Here is a 16,617-nt window from a genome sequence, read left to right as displayed (position 1 = left end):
TATACTGCTAGAACAAATGAGCACAAATGTTTTACAGCCAAAATTAGACCCTGAGAACACCCAGATGGAAATAACAGTACATCATCAGAAGGTAGTTCAAACCACACTGATAGTCCAGATAAACGGCTAAGATAAGACCCTAAAATCAACTAGACGGAAGGTAATACTCTCTAGAACAGGCAACAAGAGTAAATTAGGCAAAAGGCACGCACACGTACATGCTGCACTCACACCACAAGTTAGGGAAATTAATTAAAACGAAATGAGCAAGCTAAAGAAAAAAGGTAAAAAGAGAAGCAAAACATTTCTTGGGACAGCTAACCCTTTTGAAATAGCAAACTGCTGGGCATCTACCAGTTTTGGGTGTGTGAAGCGAGTTCCTTCAACAAAGAGACCTAACCAAAAGGGAAAAGGAATTTCACCCATATTACATTGGAATCCCAATCTCTCACAACAATTGAAGCAATAGAAATTCACCGGAAGATACTTTAAGAAATCCTTCTTGATAGCCATAGGCCCATAGTAAAACCAAGGCAACCTGCTCTCTATTATAGAGCAAACACACTGTTGGGTTTGAGAAGTGTGGAGAACGGTTCAAGGAGGCTAAGGGGGTGCATAGCTTAGAAGTTTAAGCTATGGGCTATTGCTTGGTGTTAAGCAATGGTGGATGACAAAGGGTTAACTTCAAAAGAGCATATCTCAAGATATAGAAGTGATATTGAGATGATTTAAGTTGGAGGTGATAGTCCGTCTCAAGATCTTTCCAATGAGTGGTCATAAGCTCAATTTGGCCAAGACACGAGGAAGATATGGTTGTTTTACGAGAAGCTGTCCAATAGGAGAATTCGGAGCGGCCGCTCCTCTATTGAGGAGCGCCCGCTCCTTCGAGACTTGTTTTGGCTATTTTCTTCCAGTTTGTTGGAGCGGCCACTCCTGTATTTTGGAGCGGCCGCTCCACTGGGTTTCTCGGGGCTCTGTTTTATTGCGCTTGAGCCTCGGTTTTACGGCTTTGATTTCTTCTTTGTTAGTAATTTATATTCTTAGTCCTTGGATTATTTGCCTTGTATTTAGCACTATATATACTCATGATTTGTCATTGTAAGGCAGTAATAGGATGAGGGTAAAGATGTAGAAAGAGAAAGCCTCATGTAAACCCAAACACTTAGGGTTTGAGTGTTTGAGAGAGTGAGCTTGAGGTGGGAGCTTTCATGGTGATTGAAAGCTTGTAAATTACATTGTTCTTCATCAAATTGTTACTCCATAGTGGATTGGTGGGTTTTTCTCTCGGTTCTCGGGTTTCCCACGGTAAATTCTCCTTGTCTTGTTTATTGCTTGTTTTTCTGTCTTCGTTGTTATTAATTGTCATTAATTGCAAACTTAGTTAGCACGTTCTTAATCCCTTTCACACACAGCTGTAAAATGACTTGGTTGTATGTACTCATCAGTCTTGAACTGATTAAAGGCCCTTAGGCCATTATAATCCTTGTATATAATATAAATCACCTTTACGTGTGAATTAAAAAAAAGTACATGGAAAGGTTATTTCTTTTGGAAGGTAATGTAGGATAATAGCATAGGTTCACTCATACATACGAAATTAAAAAAAAGTACATGGAAAGGTTATTTCTTTTGGAAGGTAATGTAGGATAATAGCATAGGTTCACTCATACATACGAAATTAAAAAAAAGTACATGGAAAGGTTATTTCTTTTGGAAGGTAATGTAGGATAATAGCATAGGTTCACTCATACATACGAAATTACGAATCGATCTCAAAATCACCAGGGTCAGAGTTATCTTTGATTACAGGTAGAAACCTTTTTCACCATAGGTGAAGGTATACAAACAAGTTTCACCATACACTGCTTAATTAGGTGCTCAGATACTGAGTTTAGGACAGAATTTTGAATCGACAAATCTTAAGGTGATTTCATCTGTACAAGCCATGTGGATTCTCTCAGGGGTAGCAGGATTGTCAAGAGGAAACCATCCACTGTAACCTGCTTCTGCTCTTGCAGCTATGATTGCATCCTTGATAGCCTAAAAGACAGCGGAAGCAAGGAAGAATGGAGGTTCGCCAACAGCTTTGGAAGAATGTATAGCTTTAGGGTGTGGTGATCCCTGCACATCAGTCCAAAATTAATATGTTATAACATTTTTAACTCGCAGTCAGATACAAGATTCAAATTTGTAGTGTCACACATAAGGACAACTTTAAGCAATAACACAAGGAATATAAGCAACATTATTAGGGGTCACTTTTACTTTGCCCATATATATGCTTCTCAACTAGAGACCAAGTTTCAAAATAATATAAAAAAGATGAGATTCTACCCATTAGCATTAAGCTCAAGCTTCCTTCTTACATGCATACCCTTCCCGAGTTTGAAAGCAGTGAAGCACATACTACGGAGTATATAATAAAGGGCATGGATATATTGGCAGCATACGGAATCAACCAGATGTTTTTTTTTTTATTTTAACTACAGTCTATGGATTTCATTCTATATAACTCACAAATTAGGATGTATACAGAAGCATCTAACACTACAGCTAGAGACGACAAGTGTACAAACTTTCAAAAGAGAGACGCTGAATTTTGAGGGAGCATCATTCAGGGATGGAATTTTATAATTCCCAGGTCCACATGTATAAAGGAAGCCAGGAGGTATCCACTTGTGAGCATCATCTCCCAACTTGAGCTCCTCTAAAGCAACCCAACCCAACCCCTGTACGAACGCCCCTTCAATCTGCAATATAATAAACATGGGTTATGAAACACTGATCATGCAGGATATACGTTCAGTAAAGTTTAGCAGTGATTTTCTCTAACTTCTGTGAATCTTTCCCAACTTTACAAATTTAAGCGATAAGAGTCAATACCAAATTCCAGAAACAGTTGGTTAAACCAAATTAATAAACAGCAGCAGTCAATCCTATAACAAATACCAGTCCTGACATTTTCTCCATGCTATTAAAACATGGACACGAGTCACATGACTCACTACTCCTAGGTTATTTCAAGTTCCATCAATCCTTCAAAGTAATCAAGAAAATAAAATAAAAAAATGGAATTTTTACACAGATACCAATTTTGAAAAGGTTATTTGAAGCTAAATACAGCATATCAATATATGGGTTGTCAACTTATAACCAAACCAAACAATGCCATTTCCACTTGACTTCCCCAACCATTCTTCTAATTCAATAAGCTCAAGCAGTTGAGATGTAGAATTTCTGCAGTGAACAAGTACCTGACCAACATCTATGGCCGGATTGAGAGAATGTCCAAGATCAAGAAAGATGTTTGCAACTCTTGTGTGGAAATCTCCAGTCAATGTGTCTATTTCAACCTCAGCAAAAGCAGAGCCACACGTGTAATAACTAAAAGGATTCCCCTTACAAGTTTTCCAGTCAAAGCCAACATCAGGAGTAGCAAAAGTGGTCATAACATGAGCAGATAGGTCTATTCTCTCCACATAGCATGCATGTGCCAAACTTAAAGAAACAAAAGTGGTCATTAACATCTAGAAGAGAGGGGGAAACTAAACAATGGAAAAAGTATGTTATTGTCTAGACATACTACCTCAGCAAATGAGAAATAGTTGTATTTTGAAGCAATAGGCTCCATCCTTGCTTTTATCTGCTCACAAGCATCTAGAACTGCAGCACCGTACATATCAGAACTTGCAGATGCAGCAGTTGGTGAAGAATTGGGAACCTGTTGGCAGCCAACAGAAACAAAATACAGGTAAGTGGATTCTACGGTAAATTTTTCCTGTGTGAGAATTTGACATCTTCTGCTGCTTGTGTACCTTATCTGTACTAGTTTCAGATATGAATACAGAGCTAAGAGGAATGTTAAAAGCAGAAGCAGCAACTTGGGCTACTTTTGTATGTAAGCCTTGTCCCATCTCAACACCCCCATGAGTAACTAGTAAAGTGCCGTCAGTATACACTTGAACAAGGGCACTTGCCTGCATTCATTGCAATCAACAAATAACAACAATGAAGAATGAGAGATGAAACACCTCTCCCTACTCACTTTTTAGACATGCTAGTCTATAAAGAAGTTATACTTTGCACATTGTAAATAAAGACTATAGGAGGCAGTCTAAAATTGAACAGAGGGATGCTTGCACCTAAACTTGCATGTGCATGTACGCATGGTACCATGTAGGGTCAACAATAATTACAAAATAGCGAATGCACACACGAACGCATACTTTGCAGTCACACATCAAGATTAAAAATTCATGATTTTTCTACCAAGGCACCAGAAGATCTGGAGGCACAATTATCGTATATGGCATAAAACATAATTGCAAACTAAAGAAAATTATCCAGCTCACTTGGATAAGTAATCAATCAAAGCCTTAATCCCATAAGTGGGGTCAGCTACATGAACCAAAATTGATTATTCCGTGTAGTCATCAACAAAATCTTCCTCCTCCAACCCTTACGATCCAATGCCTCATCCTCATGCAAACAGCAAACCCATATACATGATAAGTAAACAAACATTCAAGAAAAAATGAAGTAGAGAAGGAAAAGGAGGGTCAAGTACCCACTACTTGACTACTTCCCTTCCACAAGCAATACCATCATCATACCCAGATCTTATTAAGATTAATGTAGAAAACAAAATATAAACCTAAGAAAGTTCCATCCCAAAACCAATTGGCAATGATAGTATTAGTTCCTCAAGCTACCTGATTCATAAACTTGGTTGTAAATGAAATTCCAAATTTTGTGGGGATCATAGCAATTCCACGTTTTTTCTATCGATTTTGAACATTAAACTTGTCAACCTCTGCACGTGCACTTGGAAAGTTGCACATGAAGATTTCAGTTGACTCCACATCTCACGCAATGTGAAATGCTCAAGGACTTGCCCATAATGCAACATTGATCCTTCACTTTGAAATTTTTTTTCCTAAGACAACAAATAATAAAAACTTACATAAATCTTTATAAGTATATTCAATGTTATTTCATCAAACTGATAATAATTTTATAAGCAAAGCCTCAATGCCTCACAAAAAAAAAAAAATTAATACAGCAAACAGTCTTACCCTGATCTCCTCTGGGCTCTTCTTGAGCTCCATGGCTATCCTCTGGACCCAATTTTCAGCAATAAGCATCCCTTGAGGACAAACAAATCCGCGGAAGGCAGTGTTGCTTGCAAAATTAGTGAAGCAAACATTTCCATTAATCTGAATATTTGGTATTTCATAAACATTGTCTGAGTGAAACATTGCACGTTCAAGGACATTAAGAGAGAGATCAAGTGAATTTCCAGCATTGTTATAAATCTCAAGGTCCAGAGCAAGCAGCTTCCCCTCATTCGTAAATCCTACCTGTGCTCAGTGAAATTTTACATGTTTTACATCAATTAAGTTAAAATATTCAATATCTGAAGTCCGTTAAACAAGTTCATAGAAAGGATAGAAAGGCTATCTTTTACATAGAAAGGATAGAAAGGCTATCTTTCACATAGGAAGGGTCACATAGGATGCAAGGTTTCAAACTCATCCATGTTCAACTGAGAACAAGATACAAGTCATACAAGGGTAAGACATCTTTTTCACTTGAAATCTATTAACCACGGGTAAGTCTTGTATGTGGCTAGCCACACAGTGTGACCACATTAGTTTATAAGAGTAATCTTCATTTATATATATGAGTAACCTCAATTTTTCATTAGATTAACCTCACATTGTCCATAAAAGTAATCCAAATTCATTATACAAGTGAATTCAAGTAATTTATAAATAAGTAACTTCATTTGTTCATTCGATTATCCCCTATTTTTTTGTTTTAAAAAATGAAAGAATAATTCCACTTATTTAGAAGAGTAACCCCTATTTCTCATTTAAGTAACCTACATACGCGTTAAGGTAACCCCATTTGTTCATCACTGTAACCCCATATTACTTAATTAATATTCTTGTATGTGATTTTATGTGAAGTAACTCCGCCAGTGGGTTTCCCGCTGCCAGTCCCAAGCCTGGATAAAGGAGGAGGGTTACGGTAGGCCAGTGACAGCCAGTATAAAACTTCGTCACATCCCATGACATGAGCCAAACAGATATTTTCGTGGGGGCGTTCCCTACTCAGCGACGCGCTGCACTTCCTAGACCCGGGTGTAGTGATAAGTATGCAAGGGTTGCTAGGTCGTCGCCCAGAAGCGACGCGCCACATTGCCCGAGTGTGGTGTCAAATGAGCAAGGGCGTGCCATTGGGGCGTTCCCTACTGAGCGACGCGCTGCACTTCCCAGACCCGGGTGCAGTGATAAGTATGTAAGGGTTGCTAGGTCGTCGCCCAGAAGCGACGCGCCATATTGCCCAATTGTGGTGTCAAATAATCAAGGACTTGGAGTTGGGATCAGGAGGGAGCGTGGGAGAAAAGAATTTAGTTTGCGGATTGGTTCTTGGAATGTGGGGTCTCTTACGGGAAAATCAGCAGAATTGGTAGAAGTAATGAAAAGACGACGCGTGAACATCATGTGCCTCCAAGAGACAAGATGGACAGGAGAAGGAGCTCGAGGCTTGGTTTTGGGGTATAAGGTATGGTATGTTGGGCAAGAAACGAGCCACAGAACAAGGAATGGTGGAGCTAGGAACGGAGTTGGTGTGGTTCTCGATGAGAGGTTGGCAAAAGAGGTGATCGAGGTCTATCGGAAGAACGATAGGTTGATAAGGCTGAAGTTGCTATGTGGCAAGGAGATTGTGAATGTTATCAGTGCTTATGCTCCCCAAGTGGGTTTAGATGCAGAAGAGAAACGACAATTTTGGGAGGACCTAGACGAGGTGGTGCAGGGTGTCCACCACTCAGAGAAGTTATATATTGGAGGGGATCTAAATGGGCACGTTGGGGCGAGCCGAGATGGCTATGAGAGTGTCCATGGAGGCTTTGGGTATGGGCAGAGGGACGCCGGTGGTGAAGCTATTATGGATTTTGCCCAATCATATGATTTAATTTTGGCTAATACTTGGTTTAAGAAGAGGGATTCACACTTGATAACTTTTCGGAATGGAGCAAATGCAACTCAAATAGACTTCCTGCTCACAAGGAGCATAGATAGACAAAGGTGCATAAACTGTAAGGTTATCCCAGGGGAGAGTGTGGTCACCCAACACCGGCTATTGGTAATGACTATTCGTCTGAAAGAGAAGGCGAAGAAAAAAGTTAGACAAGAAGAACCAAGGATAAGATGGTGGACCCTAAGGGATGCAAAAGCTAAGGTTTTTACAGAAAAGGTAATTGAAGAAGCGGATTGGGATGGAGAGGTGGATCCGGACATGACCTGGTTACGAATGAAGAACTGTTTCCTAAGAGTGGCCAAAGAGGTCTTAGGGGAAGTAAGGGGAAGAACTTCGGTACAGAGAGATACTTCGTGGTGGAATGAAGAGGTGAAAGCAGTAATTAAGCAAAAAAGGGAATGCTATCAAGCCTTAGGAAAATGTAGGAGTGATGAAACCTTTGCAGCGTATAAGGAGGCTAAGAGTAAGGCAAAGGCAGCTGTTCGCCAAGCAAAAGAAAAGGCATATCAGGAGGTTTATGAAAAGCTTGATTCCAAGGAGGGAGAAAGGATCATTTATAAGATGGCAAAGAGAAGACAAGAGGCAAGGAAGGATATTGGCATGGTGAAGTGTGTCAAAGATAAGAACCAAATGGTCCTAGTGCAAGAGGAGGGCATCAAGGACAGGTGGAAGGGGTACTTCGATGAATTATTTAATGGAAGTAATGGAGTTGTGATAGGAGATACCTCTATGAGTGATGAAGAAATCAACATGGAGTATGTGCGAAGGATTAGGAGAGTAGAGGTGGAGATTGCACTGAGGAAGATGAAACCTAAGAAGGCGGTTGGCCCTGATGGGGTACCGATAGAGGTGTGGAGGTGTTTGGGTAAGATTGGTATTGATTGGTTAACAAACCTTTTCAACAAGATATGGACGGCTACAAGGATCCCACAAGATTGGAGGAAGAGCACCTTGGTCCCGGTTTATAAAAACAAAGGAGACGCTCAAGATTGTTCTAACTATCGAGGAATTAAGCTTATGAGCCATACTATGAAGTTGTGGGAAAGGGTGATTGAACAAAGGTTGAGGGCATGCACAAGCATTTCAGATAACCAATTTGGTTTTATGCCTGGGAGATCTACTATGGAGGCAATCCATTTGATAAGACAAATGATGGAGTTTTATAGGGTAAAGAAGAAAGATCTTCATATGGTCTTTATTGATTTAGAGAAGGCATATGACAAGGTGCCAAGAGAGATACTTTGGTGGGCAATGTTGAAGAAAGGTATCCCACGAAGGTATGTAGACCTAGTTAAGGATATGTATCGGGATGTGTCAACAAATGTGAGGACATGCGGAGGGTTGACAAAAGATTTCCCTATTACAATCGGATTGCATCAAGGGTCTGCATTAAGCCCTTTTCTTTTTGCAACGGTTCTAGACGAATTAACTAGACCAATTCAAGATGAGGTTCCATGGTGTATGCTGTTCGCAGATGATATCGTTTTGGTGGATGAGACTAAGGATGGGGTTAATGTCAAGTTGGAGCAATGGAGGCAAAGGTTGGAATCTAGAGGGTTTAAGCTAAGTCGAAGTAAGACTGAATATTTGGTATGTCGTTTTGGCACTCAGAGGGGGACAAGCAATGAAGTGGTGAGTTTGGATGGAAAGGATTTGACCATGAGTGAATGTTTTAAGTACCTAGGGTCGATCATCCAGAAGAATGGTGACATTGATCAAGACGTGACCCACAGGATTAAGTCAGGGTGGCTTAAATGGAGAGCGGCCACGGGAGTGCTATGCGACCGCAGCATTCCCTTAAAGTTGAAGGGAAAATTCTACAGGACTGCCATAAGACCAGTGTTGCTCTATGGTACAGAATGTTGGGCTTCTAAGAAAGAGCATATTAAAAAGATGGAGGTTACGGAAATGCGCATGTTAAGGTGGATGTGTGGAAACACTTTAAGAGATAGAATCAGAAATGAGGTTATTCGCAAGAAAGTAGGTGTGGCGGGCATTGTAGATAAATTAAGGGAAAATCGTCTGCGTTGGTTTGGACATGTAAGACGGAGACCCGAGGGTGCACCGGTGCGAAGAGTGGAAGAGTGGGACCATGGAGGGATTAAACGAGGAAGAGGGAGACCAAAGATGACTTGGTTGGAAGGAGTGAGGAAGGATATGAAGTGCATGGATTTACGTGAGGATGAAGTTTTGGATCGTAAGGGATGGAGGAGAAAGATTTATGTTGATGACTACACGGAATAATCAAATTTGGTTCATGTTAGCCGACCCCACTTTTGGGATTAAGGCTTTGATTGATTGATTGATTGATTTTATGTGAAGTGGCCACACCATGTGGCTAGCCACATGTAAAACTTTGTGATAAACCACTGCCCAATGGAGGATGATTGATTGTTGTGATGCAATAAGATATAAATTTTTTTTAAAAATAAAAATATATAAAAAAATATATATATAAAAAAAAAAATTAAATTAAATAAAGGTAGAGAGAATAACATTTCGTTTAAATAAATTTCTCATGGCATATACCTTATTCTGAACCATGGTTATTGGCCCATAAAGTTTTCATGAAATCTCCAATAATTTGTGAAAGGAATATTCCACGTAGATTTTGTGGTGTATTCTAGTACATAATGTTGTTTATTTAGATAGTAAATAACCCATTCCATATCCTACCATTGCTATCATATGTTAAGAACTCAAATCATTGGCATGATGCAACCGTTGGCATTCAGCACCTAAAAATCTGAAGATGTAATCACCACCGAAAAAGCATGGAAGTACTTATTTGATGCAATTTTTACAAGTTGCGAATAATTTTAGATCTCTAATCTAAATTTCTGGTGGCTATTACCTTGATCTTAACATTATAAAACACCATTATGCACATATTTCCTCTTTTCCTTTGCAGTCAATATTGAAGACCAAATTAGAGTTACCTATTGTCTTTATACATGCAGCATAAAGGTTTGATGGAGCTTTTCATTTGGAATGAAGATGACGTTTGGTGTAAGAATAATCTCACAACGTGTGAGATTACTTATGGATTGTTTTAGTTTACAACACACAAGTCTCTAACATGCATGCCAATCACAGCATAACAAACTAGAGAAACTAAACTGTACCTTATATTTTCCAAGAAAGCTGTGACGCTTTCCAGTTATCATCATGTCTACATCTCGGTCTAAGGTGAGTTTTACATGACGGTTTAGCAGATAACATGGAACAGAAGCTGCAGCAGCAATGAAAGCTGCTCTAGTCTCCTTACCACCAAATCCACCACCAATTCTCTTGGTTTTGCAAACTACTTTTGACATAGGAAGACCAAGTACCTGACTAACATACTTTTGGTGCTTCTGAAGTGCCTGCAGAGAGATTGATTTTATAAGACTTGATTAACAAAAAAATAAAATAGGAAAACTTACAGGCAGAAGTTATCTAAAACTAAACATTAACAATCAATGGTGCATAAGAAAAACATGCAACTTTAAAAAGATGCATACCTGAGTAGATGAGATCATATGGACCTCATTACCACTGTCCATGGTCCACACTAAACTGCTCATTGATTCCAGATAGAAATGTTCCTGACCACCCACTTGTACTTCTCCTTCTATGATACTGTCACACTCACCTGACTGAAAGCAAAGATCAACATCACCTTTCTTGAATCTTCTCTCTGAGCCAGGATGAAAGCTTTTAGATTTAAGTGCATCCTCTATAGATAATATAGGTGGAAGTTCTTCGTACTCTACATGCACGCTTCTTGCAGCCAGATTTGCATTTACATGGGTATCAGCAACTACTATGCCAATCACCTGTAAATTCACAGACATTAAAGCTGCCAGCATAAGGTTCGAAAAAGGTAACTAATTCTTTTAGCTGAGCTAACAACCAATAGAATGAACTCAAAAGCTCTTTATCATAGTACTATACCTGACCCACATAAGTTACCAATTCTGAAGCAAAGAGCTCCTCATCAGAGACAATGGGTCCAATAGAATTATCCCCAGGGATATCTTTAGCATAAAAAATGCCTGCAAAGCCAGGTGAGGACTTTGCACCCAAATCATCAATTGAGACTATGCGGGCATGAGGCTTTCTACTCAGGATCAATGCAGCATGTAAACCATTAGGTGGCATTGCCATATCATCAGCATATTCTGCCTCACCTGTGACCTATAAAGAGTGACAGAATAATATAGTAAGAGCACTAAAAAACTTAGCTTTATCAACAAGATTGAAAATATAAGAATAATCATTTAAAATTATCAGGTACTTCACATCTATAATTATACTTCATATTACATTAATGACGCCAACTTCAGCTTGTAACATTATAATGAACAATCATAAGTAGAAATGCTTTAGTGAATAAACCACAGCCCCGCTCCTTAACCACCCCCCCCCCCCAAACCCCCACCCACCCACCCACACACACCAACCACCAAAATATAAAGTTTAAAAGCAAAATAAAATTTCTGTGTGAAAAGGGATATTCCTGAGATTATTGTCACAGACCTGAAGTGTTGCAGATAGATGCATCTCGGGAGATCCTACAGCTGTCCCATGTTTGACAATCTCATAGTCCTGACTCCCAATCACAGGTGGCTTATGGGATGGCTGTATTGCTGACAGATATGATGGAGGTACACTCTCGGTCAAAGTTGTCTTTACATCTAATTCTCGAGATACCCACAAAAAATATTTGAAGAAAAAACTTAATGTCAAAGATTTTCTGAACTCCACCATCCCACCTGGTGCATCTTCCTTAAGTAATACGTCCTCCTCCAAGAATTTTAAGGCCCCATCTAGCAACTCCTTGTTCCAACTCTTTCCTATGAGAAAATCTTTTGTTTTTGACGCAAAAAAAGAAACAGCAGCAACCCCTCCATATACAATTGATGCATCTGAAACAACCCAATCTTCGTTCTTCTTCTCAAGGTGAACACGCATCCCGGCATTCACTAATGCAATATCATCATCTTTACGATGAGCTTGCTTAAACTCTTTCACAAACTCATAAGGCCTTGTCCCTGGTAAATGAATTGATAGTAAACTCTCATCACTTGACAAATCAATCTTACGATACCCCAAGAAAAAGTTCTCTGCCAAAATTGTTCTGATGTTTCCCTTGCTATTAATAATGTGAAACTTTGCTCCGGTAGCCATCCAAAGAGGATTCAAGTCTGATATTGGACTAGCTGTGCAGATATTTCCACCAACAGAGGCAACATTTCTTATCTGAGTTCCAGCAAACCATTTTATTTGCTCAATAAAAGCATTACAAGATGAAATTTCATGAGCAGCACGCTCTAAAGAAACTCTTCTAAGAACACTCAGAAGCTCAGACAGTTTCACAGCAGCCCCTATCTCCAATCCGTTAGCTTTCACGTGTAAGATGTTTAACTCAGGCACCTGTGCAACTGACACAAGAACTTTATACTGCATTCTCTTCAGCCTCATTTCAATTCCAACCTCAGTGTTACCATTTATCAACCTTGCCTTATTTGGCTTTTAACTCTAGAACATGTTGAAGTGACACAGGTCTACACCACTTAAGCCCACCAAAACCACTCAAGCTAAAAAAGGCAGACCTCCTAAGCAATAGCTCAAAAGGAAAAATAAGCTCTCTATCATTGTATTTGCTACCATCAATATCACTATAAGAAAGTTGTTGGTAACTTTTATTGCAAGCCCCGCATTCTTTCATATTATCAGAGTTGCAATCAGACTTCAGTCCACAAGAGCAGGGATTACCAGTCGATGGACATATGAACTCACTGCCTTTACGACCTGCCAAGGTAGAACTGGTGTATATCATGTCATCAGGTTTAGCGAAAACTCTGAAGGCATCAACAATTGGCCTATAACCTGTGCAACGGCACAAGTTCCCTGCCAAACATTCTTCAATTTGCTGCTCAGTTGGAGGAGTTTGACAGGATCTTAGTAAAGCATACATGGACATAACAAATCCAGGAGTACAAAATCCACACTGGGAGCCATGTGACCTTGCCAATGATTCCTGCAAAGATAACTTATAATAAATCACAGAAAGGTTACAAAACAGTTCCATTTTTCACTAAAATTTATCAGAGGAATTTGAGATAATCAGAAGCCTAAAAAAAATGAAAAAGAAAATGATGCTGCATCTGCAGTTCTTCACCAAAGTGCTATCCTGTTGTCACAGGAATTTGAGATAATCAAAAGCCGAAAAAAAATGAAAAAGAAAACCAAATTTCATAGACTCAGGGGGAGTCTATTTGTAACTTGTAAGCCTCTACCACTTATGCTATAAGGCATATACTACTTAAAGGGCATATATTTTGATTTTCCCTGCCTCACGTATATCTCAATCACCCAAACAGAAGTTTCTCATTACAGAGTATATTCTCAATAAAAACAGAACAAACACCTAGTAAAATTGGTTTTTCTTTCTAGAAACAGAATTTTGTCTATCTTTACCAAAGTTTAAGTTTGAGATGGGGGAGCAGTCTATCAGGTAATTCAACTCCTCCACTACTCCGAGTCTTCTTAACTGAAAGTTTTATCTAGCATGGAAAAGGATAGGAAGTTATCCACAGTAAGGAATTGGTAAATCCTTTATTTTTAACTTTTAAGCATCCTTTCCTCAAGTTTGTTCAATGAAGATCTTGTAAAACATTTCAACATCTGAAAAGCTCTTGTGACTTATAATGATATATGAAGTATGATCCTCTTTCGATGAAATCAAATAGAAAGGGAAGAATTGAACCTGCACTGGATGCAAGCCAAGTTTACGACTTCCAATGCCTTCCACTGTGATTACATGCATTCCTTCTACAGAGTACAGAGGCGCCAAACATGCATTAACTGCATGGTGCCTGGTAGAGGAAGAAAAAAAATATGAAATTAAAACAATCTCTTTAATATGGTTTGGTTTGTCATCCATTAAAGATGCGATAGTAATAATAAAATAAAAGTGCTCAACCCACATGGATTCATGTTCTAATCCTGCTACAGATGAAACTATGCCATCCTTCTAAAGTTCTAAGGTAATTCCTGACGGTAGAAAAAGTAGTATACAGTCATCATTGCAAGAACAGTGACAGAAGCAGCACCTGACTAGTTACTTTGTACTTCATGAGTCACAATCATCACTGCATCAATTGATACATTTACAAATACTTCGATTCATCTTTGTGATTCATTATATTTGGAGGATAATCATAGGCTATACTGCAAAACATATTTTTTGAAGAAATCAGGCGTTCAGATAATATTAAAGTATCAAGATGCATCACGCCAATATTAACAGATTGCTATTGCGATAACATGATGGACTATCAGTCACAACTGATTTCGTAGTGCTAGTTAGCACACGTAGTCCAAACTGCTTTTCGCACAACAGTTAGTTGAAAAACTTTACAGAACTTTGTATGACAGAAGGCTTTAATATGACACAATGCTCCCTACATTCATTCATAGCCAACAAAAATAACAGCTGCTTTTCACACCATGCTATTAGTTTGCCATTTTATTATAATTCAGTAAATTTATTTGAATATCTGTTTGAAAGGAAAAAACAAGGTAGGATCACTCGACTATCAAACGCTCCAAGCAAAGAACCTCCTAACTCTTCTAAGCAATACCCAACTTATAGATGGCGACAGTAACCACTTTAGTTTCTTATAATTAATTTTAATTAATGGGCATAAATCAAGCCAAACAGGAGCAAACAAGCAGATAATTTAGTTAAACAGAGACTCACACACATTTCTTGTGCTGCTGATCATAGTAGGAGACCATAACTGTACAAGCACCACAACCTCCTTCACCACATCCTAATTTTGTCCCAGTTAGACCAAGATCTGCATCCAAAAGCATAGATCACATCATCATTAAACAAACCAATCAAATAGCAACATGAATATAATGCTATAGCCATGAATACTTACAGTCAAATCACCAGATTGATTAAAGAAAACTTCAAAAATCCTTCAGCCACTTGTAAGGTAATGAGTGTATGAGCGTATGAAAAAGAGCAATGAGCCTATTTTCTCATAGGATATAGATAAATGGGTTCATTTTATATCCTCCTTTTACTTCCTCTTCCCTTGACTCACCTCTCCCTTACACAGTCTCTTTCCCTGCTTCTCTTCCTTACACTATAGGAGATAAGAAAAACAGATTGTTCCTCTTTCTAAGCATGATGCCAGTTGCATTCTCAATTCATCAAACTATGCATAACAAATTATAAGGAAGGCCTACACTTGCCCATCCTTTTTTTATTTTTTTTTCTTCATTGGACATTAATTTTGGATTCTAGGGAGTTGGGGACTATCATTAAGCTAAATCATTTCTCAACAACAAAGCACAGTAACAACAGAATAAGTCATGATCACAAACTTGCAAAATACAGAAATTAATACATACTTGAACTCAAAAATTTCAAAAAAGTAGAATTAAGATTACAAATTTAAAACAACAATGAAGAATTATACAGTAATTAGTTTAGTATTATACCTCTGAGATACTCAAGAAGAGTCAGGTGAGCTAAACCATCAGAAAGAACTTTCCGAACACCATTGATGTAAATTATAGCTTCATATGATTCTTTTTCTTCAATTACTCCAACTTTTTCTTCACTCATCAAAGATCCCATTTTCCCCCCCGAAGATTACTGTAAATTTACTTTTAGATTAATCGATTATCCATAATTCAGAAAGAAATAAACAAAAAAGATAAACAAATAGTATATGAATTGAGAATTTATAGTATAGTTTAATTAATCAAAGAGCATCATCTACCTAGCCACCACCTAACATTCACCCCCACCCATTCCACGACACCACCAACATTCACCGAGAAAAACCCACCTCCATGAATCCCACCACTATTTGACGAAAAAAAAAACAACCTTCTCACCATTAACAACGGCCTTATTAAGTCAAATTTGACCATGAAAACTCTAGATCTAGAGTTTTCGTGGTCAAATTTGACCATTAAAACCTCCACATTAACTTTAATGGTAGTGATGAAACACAGAAACAAGGAATTTGACCATTAAAACCTCAACCTTAACTTTAATGGTGGTGATGAAACACAGAAACAAGGAAGATAAAAGGAGGAAGAACCCATCAGGCGGGTGTTACTGGTAGTGGTGACTGGTGAGGGAAATTTTGGGCCCAAATCGGGCTTACTTAGCTTGACAAAGGCGCCTTTGTTTTTGGGCTCAAAATAGTGGACTCGAGTACAAGTTATTTGCCGCCCGGTCTAAATGGGCCAACTTGTTTGACCCAGCTCAACCCGATCCATTGGTGATCAAGTATACCACATTGGATACTTATACCCAAAAATTTTAGGGGTAGTTTGGTTCATTAAGCTGAAACGGATTGGTATGGGTCTCTCATACTTGTATGATATGGATTCTATATCTCATATCAATCTAAAGTCGTTTGGTTTAATCACGGAATGAATTCTCATACTTAGAGTGATAATATGGATTATTATGAATATTTGAGGGGGAAGTGAGTATGAGATTCCGAGGGTATGGGGTGTGAAATAAGTATTCCCCAGATAAGAGATTTC

General features: G+C 38.6%; 1 pseudogene across 1 annotated transcript; it reads right to left on the bottom strand.

The window, feature by feature from the left end:
- Positions 1-1,699: 1,699 nt before the first annotated feature.
- On the bottom strand, positions 1,700-15,691 carry LOC145574174 (xanthine dehydrogenase 1-like; annotated as a pseudogene). Its single transcript, XR_014098015.1, has 14 exons — positions 15,553-15,691; positions 14,798-14,897; positions 13,802-13,910; positions 11,569-13,072; positions 10,984-11,226; positions 10,551-10,865; positions 10,173-10,412; positions 5,076-5,360; positions 4,713-4,936; positions 3,816-3,977; positions 3,587-3,721; positions 3,255-3,497; positions 2,577-2,750; positions 1,700-2,121 (listed from the first exon to the last, which is right to left on the bottom strand). The product of XR_014098015.1 is annotated as a xanthine dehydrogenase 1-like (transcript).
- Positions 15,692-16,617: the final 926 nt, after the last annotated feature.

Source organism: Chenopodium album, chromosome 13 (assembly GCF_948465745.1).
Source record: "Chenopodium album chromosome 13, dcCheAlbu1.1, whole genome shotgun sequence".
Lineage (NCBI taxonomy): Eukaryota > Viridiplantae > Streptophyta > Magnoliopsida > Caryophyllales > Amaranthaceae > Chenopodium > Chenopodium album.
Note: the sequence above shows the minus strand (reverse complement) of the source record. Positions and strands in the feature narration are given on the sequence as shown.